At 38.0% G+C, this 6,055-nt stretch overlaps 1 long non-coding RNA gene across 2 annotated transcripts; it reads left to right on the top strand.

The window, feature by feature from the left end:
• Window positions 1–1,647: 1,647 nt before the first annotated feature.
• Window positions 1,648–5,823, top strand: LOC133659415 (uncharacterized). Of its 2 annotated transcripts, XR_009827650.1 has the most exons (4): window positions 1,648–2,356; window positions 2,635–2,713; window positions 4,447–4,519; window positions 4,630–5,823. It is a non-coding gene; the product is annotated as an uncharacterized LOC133659415 (long non-coding RNA). The 2 variants fall into 2 exon arrangements; XR_009827649.1 differs by having other exon boundaries at window positions 1,650–2,356; window positions 4,447–5,823.
• The last annotated feature ends 232 nt before the right edge of the window (window positions 5,824–6,055 follow it).

Here is a 6,055-nt window from a genome sequence, read left to right as displayed (position 1 = left end):
ATTGATTGATTGAAAAACAATTCACAGTCGCATGCCGATGACAAGTCGTTTATGTATATTAGGAACAGTAAAGGTCCCAATATACTGCCTTTGGGGACTCCACAGCTCACAGAGAGGGGGGGGGGGGGACACAGTGCCGTTTACCTCTACCACCTGCTCCCTCCCCTCCAAGTAAGATTGCATCCAGCTCCATGAGGTTTTGTTAAATCCGATTGCTCTGAGCTTATCCAACAGTATAGCGTGGTTAACAGTGTCAAAGGCCTTCTGAAGGTCCAGCATGACCTTGCCGCAGTATTTGCCCGCGTCCACCTCATGTTTGATGTGGTCGCTCAGATAGAGAAGGCATGTGTCAGTGGAGTGGTTAGTTCTGAAGCCGGATTGGAATTTGTACATGAGTTTATTAGTGGCAAGGTAACTATCCACCTGTTCATAAACTATTTTCTCCATTACTTTCGAAATGGAACTGAGAATAGAAACAGGTCGGTAGTTGCCAGGTTCCAATTTGCCTCCTTTTTTAAAGAGGGGAGTTACTCTTGCTATTTTGAAATCTTTTGGTACTTGGCCTTGTGTAATTGATAGGTTTATTATGTGCGTGATGATCGGGGCAATGATGGAGGCAGAGTCCCTGAGGAATCTAGAGGGAATTTTATCAAGGCCGATGGCCTTGTTTGGGTGGAGCGCGCTCAATTTTTTAAACACCTCATCAGCTGCGACCATTTCTAATTTGAAATCGTTGTTGGATACTCCTAGCTTTCTGTAGAAGGCTTTAATGTGTTCTACACCAAAGCGAGCAGAGTGGTGGGACAGCTTGTTGACAAGAGTTGTGGCTATGCTGGTGAAAAATGTGTTAAGTCTGCTTGCTACCTCCATTTTGTCTGTAATGAGGGAGTCACCCTCCTTGATGTAGATGTTGGTGAGCAGGCCTGGCCCTAACTAATCTGGCGCCCTAGGCAAGATTTTAGGTGGCGCCCCCCCCCCCCCCCCCCCCCCCACATCGGCAGTGAAGTGTATATACTCACAAGAAACCGAATAGCTTTGTCTTTGACCTTTTTTTTTACTTAAAGAAAGCAAATCAACATATTATATGTGAATGTTATGTTATGATTATCTTTAACCGAATCACAGCAGTGCTCAAATTAAAAAACAGCATTCCCTCTCATGTGATATTGCTTAATTAACATTAATGATGTGCACTTTAACAACTAGGCTTACAACTATACCTAATATATAAAGTGACTATTACCTGCAGGGCAAACATTAGCTAACCAGAAGGCAATAACAATGTAAACAAAAAACACCTCCTTAAAAGATCTAATACAAATGTCCCTGAGGAATGTAAGGTGTGAGTACTGTAATTACCTAACGTTACATTATTATTTTCCTTAACAATTTGGCCCCCTCCACAATATTAACCCGACGTTAAAACAGAACTAGCTATTTATTGATTAGCAATTGCCGAATCATGTAACATTAGCTTAATGCTAAAAAGCCAGGTTACTATCACATTCTGTAACAGACAAATAATTTCATGTAGGCTAACGTTACCTACCTGCTACCTCCCACACAGCAGAAGACTGCTATACGGATCCGCCTTCAAGTCGCCCAACCCGCGTTACTGTCACATTCGTTTTGGCTCCGCCTAGAGGATATAGATCCGCCTCTATAAATTGTAAGATCAGACAGCGGATCCTGAGCAGACCCGTGTCTGATTCATGTACGCGGACGCGGAAAACTTAGGCGGCGCACGCCGGTTTAGTTTATAGGCCCAGCCTACGCGCGCTGAGCCGACCAATGTCTGCACCCGCAGACGTGAACGCGCCTACTAGCGTGTACGCGCATGAGCCAAGATCGATCATTTGTGGACTTTCTTTGCTGGAACACGAACGTAAGTATAGATTTATTGATTTATTGCTACATTCACAGTAAAGATCGGCCTTTATGTTTCCATCATCATTTATGTATGATTGTAATGACGTTGTTTGATATTAGGACTAGCAGTAAAACTTTATATTCTGTAAAAAAAAGGCTATTTTATTTAAAATGGAATAGCAATTTCGGCAGAATATTTTATGGTAGTTAAGTAAAGTTTCTTTGCTGTGTATTTTCCCAGCGCCGCCTCCCAGAATGCTTTGCATGGGGACGTGCGTCTGACGTCACGTATCCAGAAAATTCAAAATGGCTGCACGCGGTAGGTGAGGCTGGAGCGAAGAAAAGTGGATAAAGAGTGTTATTCGTCAAAAAACCCACACAACGACGGTCATTTTTTGGCCGTGCTATTGTAAAATTGTCTTTCATCTGTGTTTTGTGTTCCGGGGCACCCCGACTCCAGAATTTGAAAGTTTCCCGCGTGAAGCCGGTGAGTAACGTAGTAAATGAACGTTTCAAAAGTTCAATACAGCTAACTTAGGCTATCTTTTGTTAGAGGCTGTGAATGTACACGTGTAGGTTACATGCTACGATATTCCACAAATTTCCAACTGCTTGAAACCAAAGCGTATTACTTTATTGTCAGTGTTGTTTAGGCCCAGGTCGCTAACGTTACTTAGTTAGTCAACAACGTAACGTTAACGGAGTGGAAACAGCCGTTCTTTACTATTAATATGAGTGTGTATTATTTCTCTCGTTGTTCTTTAGTGGCGCTCGAGATCCTGTTTACTGTGGACTAGCTGTGTGTGACGCCCTGTTGTTTTTGTTTCCATTAAAAAAAAAAAAGGTATGTCTATTATGTGTTTTTTCGCATAGTTAATTGTAGAAAAAAATATAAAATGAGGTGATGTGAGTGGGAAAAATTGCTGCACATATTAAGGATCCTTTTTCTTGATCTATATTTTTGTTATTTGCTGATGTGTATATTTTATACACTGTTTTTTATTTAATTAATTTATTAGAGACTATTTTATGCTTTATTTACCTTTTTTATTATTATTATTTTATTTACTATTATTATTATTATTTCCACCTGTAAGAATAAATAATTGATCATATTAGTACATTGTTTGATTGCTTTGCTTCATCCATTCCATCATTTAATTCCACATACTGATATACTGAAGGTCTTAAGTGTTGTACGTGCGTACAAATGTTTTAAATTACATTTCTCTCTAAGATTATATTTCTCCTCTTTTTTTGAGAAGAATTGTTGTACATTCTTGGCTAGCAGGTTATAGTTTGCTTTGTTTATAATTTTAGCTGTTTGCAAATTCACTATGTGGTGGAATTTCAGTATCTTTGATTCAATAAATAAAGGATTTGTGTGTTGTCTACATCCAACATTATATATTATTCTAACTGATTTTTTTTGTAACACCGTTAATGAATGAAGTGTACTTTTGTAATTATTTCCCCATATTTCTACACAATAAGTCAGATATGTAACACTAGTGAGCAGTAAAGAATATGAAGTCATTTTTGGTCTAGAAAATGTTTTGCTTTATTCATTATTGACGTGTTTCTTGCTACTTTATGTTGTATATTTTTTACATGACGTTTCCAGTTCAATTTATCATCAATCATTATATCTAGAAATGTGGTTTCATTTACTCTTTCAATTTCTATTCCGTCTATTTGTATTTGTGTTTGACTTTCTCTTCTACTGTTACCAAATAGCATTATTTTAGTTTTACTAAGATTCAACGATAGTCTGTTTTTGTCAAACCATCTTTTTAATTTGTTAATTTCTTCTGTTATTATTTGTATTATCTTCTGTGTGTTCTCTCCTGAACAAAACGCTGTTGTATCATCCGCAAATAATACTAACTTTAAATCTTTTGTAACTTTACAAATGTCATTTATCTAGACATTGAATAATTTAGGTCCTAGTATTGATCCCTGAGGTACACCACAGGATATATTTAGTGTTGTAGACGTGTGTTCGCCTAGCTTCACGTATTGTTTCCTGTTGGTTAGATAACTTCTTATCCAGTTTAAGACTAACCCTCTGATGCCATATCCTTCTAGTTTTTTGATGAAAATATTGTGATTAATTGTGTCAAATGCTTTAGTTAGATCCAACAACACTGCTGCTGCACATTTTTTACTATCTATTGCATTGCTCATTTCTTCTGTCATTTCAATTAAAGCCATTGAAGTTGAAACATTAGCTCTGTATCCATATTGGTTCTCTTCGAGTATTCTATTTTTATTTATGAAACCCTCTAATCTGTTATTGAACACTTTTTCAATGATTTTAGAAAACTGTGGAAGTAAAGAAACGGGTCTATAATTTGTAAATTGATGTTTGTCTCCAGTCTTATAAATTGGTGCAACTTTAGCTATTTTCATTTTGTTTGGAAATGTACCTGTTTGAAATGATAGGTTACTAATATACATCAATGTTCCTGAGATCTCTTCAATAACCTTTTTTATCGTTTCCATATCAATTCCGTTACAATCAGTTGAAGTCTTAGATTTAAACATAACTATTTCCTTCTGTGTCACATTACTGAGGAACATGGAGTTGGGATTTGCAATCTGAGGCAGAGAATGAGGAGCTGCCAGAAAAAAGGAACAGCAAGCCAGTGTAAGTGTGTTCAGTCTTGTTTTTGTCATGTTTCTTGTGGTAATCTGATTTATCCTTGATCATTTCTGTTGTTGTCTGCACACCATGTTCACTCTCTCTCTCGTCCACAGTATTGAGTGCAGCTGGCGCAAGGCAGCAGCACACACCTAAGATTGATTAGGGGTAACCTATTTAACCTGGTTGCTGACGGCCGATGGGCGCCGGAACTTTGTCTACTGCTTGCTTCAGACACAGTAGTATTTAGACTCGCCAGCGGACTCACTAGTTCGTCTTGTGCTTCATCTCAGGTTTGATTGTATTTTTCCAAGCCTTGTCTAGCGCTTTTATTTTGTACTTTGTTTTTTCAGTAATACTTCTTTCATGAAGTATTTCTCCTAGCCTTGTCTAGCGCTTTTGTTTTTTTTTGTAGGTATTAATATTGGTAGTTTTTACATGGTGTGTTTGTGTGTGTTGCCACCATCGCCTTTGGTTTTTTCTAGTGTGTGCTACCTCTTGAATAAAGAGAAAGACTATAGACAGCACGCTAATGTCTCTGCATCCTTGGGATCCACCACACCAGATCGTTACATTTCTACAGTAATAGGAAGGTTATTTCCGGTAGCATTCAAAAATAGACCAGAGATGCTTGTACTATATGTATATTTGGCAATTTTGGTATTGCAATAATCCTAATGATATGGTTACCCAACAGCCATCGTCTCGGGGACTCGGATGATAGCGATAGCACTTTGGACACCCCTGGCCTACACGAATACAAACATAGAATGATAGTACAAATATAATAAGAAAACAACCTCCCAAAGTTGGGTTATGGATATTTATTTATGCCCCCCACCCCCAACCCACCGCCGCCGTCATCCAACAGAGCCAAACAAGTACTCTGATCAAGGAACCAAATAACGATATTGTTTGAACATTTTGGATGTCTTGCACACCTATACCCTGATCACAAATTCATAGTTTACGCACCTTATTTTAACCACCTCCAGTAACTTTAAGTCATGTTTTTTTTTTCAAATGTAATCTCCTTAATAGCTATCACATATTTTGTATTGTGTAAGCATACTTGGCTTTGGATGCTACATACCATAAACATAAACATATCTGTCTTGTAATCTTGTTTGATTACAGGTGCTGTGAGTAAAAATGTGTTGACAAGGTCAGCCACGGACGCTGAGGTCACCAAACACGCCATCAGGTGGTTCAACTTGGCGGGGGATCGGGCAACGAGGAGACGAGTCCCGCTTCCACCTCCTCAGGAGGAATAGAGATGTATATGTATACATAAACAACCTTTTATTGGACTTCTTGTCATTCACCAGTTATTCATTTTCTGATATGTTAGCTGTGCATGGAGCAGCGTTTCCTTGAAGCTGTAGCCTAATAGATTAAATACGTATATTTACTTTTTATATATATATTATATATATTTACTTTATAGAGTGAATTGACCATTTTCTGTTTCTGCCTATTGACAATATTGTTAGTTTAAAAATACAAGGCAATGCATATGTAAGCCTATATTGCTGTAGTAGG

The sequence above is a fragment of the Entelurus aequoreus genome, linkage group LG10 (genome assembly GCF_033978785.1).
Source record: "Entelurus aequoreus isolate RoL-2023_Sb linkage group LG10, RoL_Eaeq_v1.1, whole genome shotgun sequence".
In the NCBI taxonomy this organism is placed as follows: domain Eukaryota; kingdom Metazoa; phylum Chordata; class Actinopteri; order Syngnathiformes; family Syngnathidae; genus Entelurus; species Entelurus aequoreus.
This window is presented reverse-complemented; position numbering and strand designations above follow the sequence as displayed.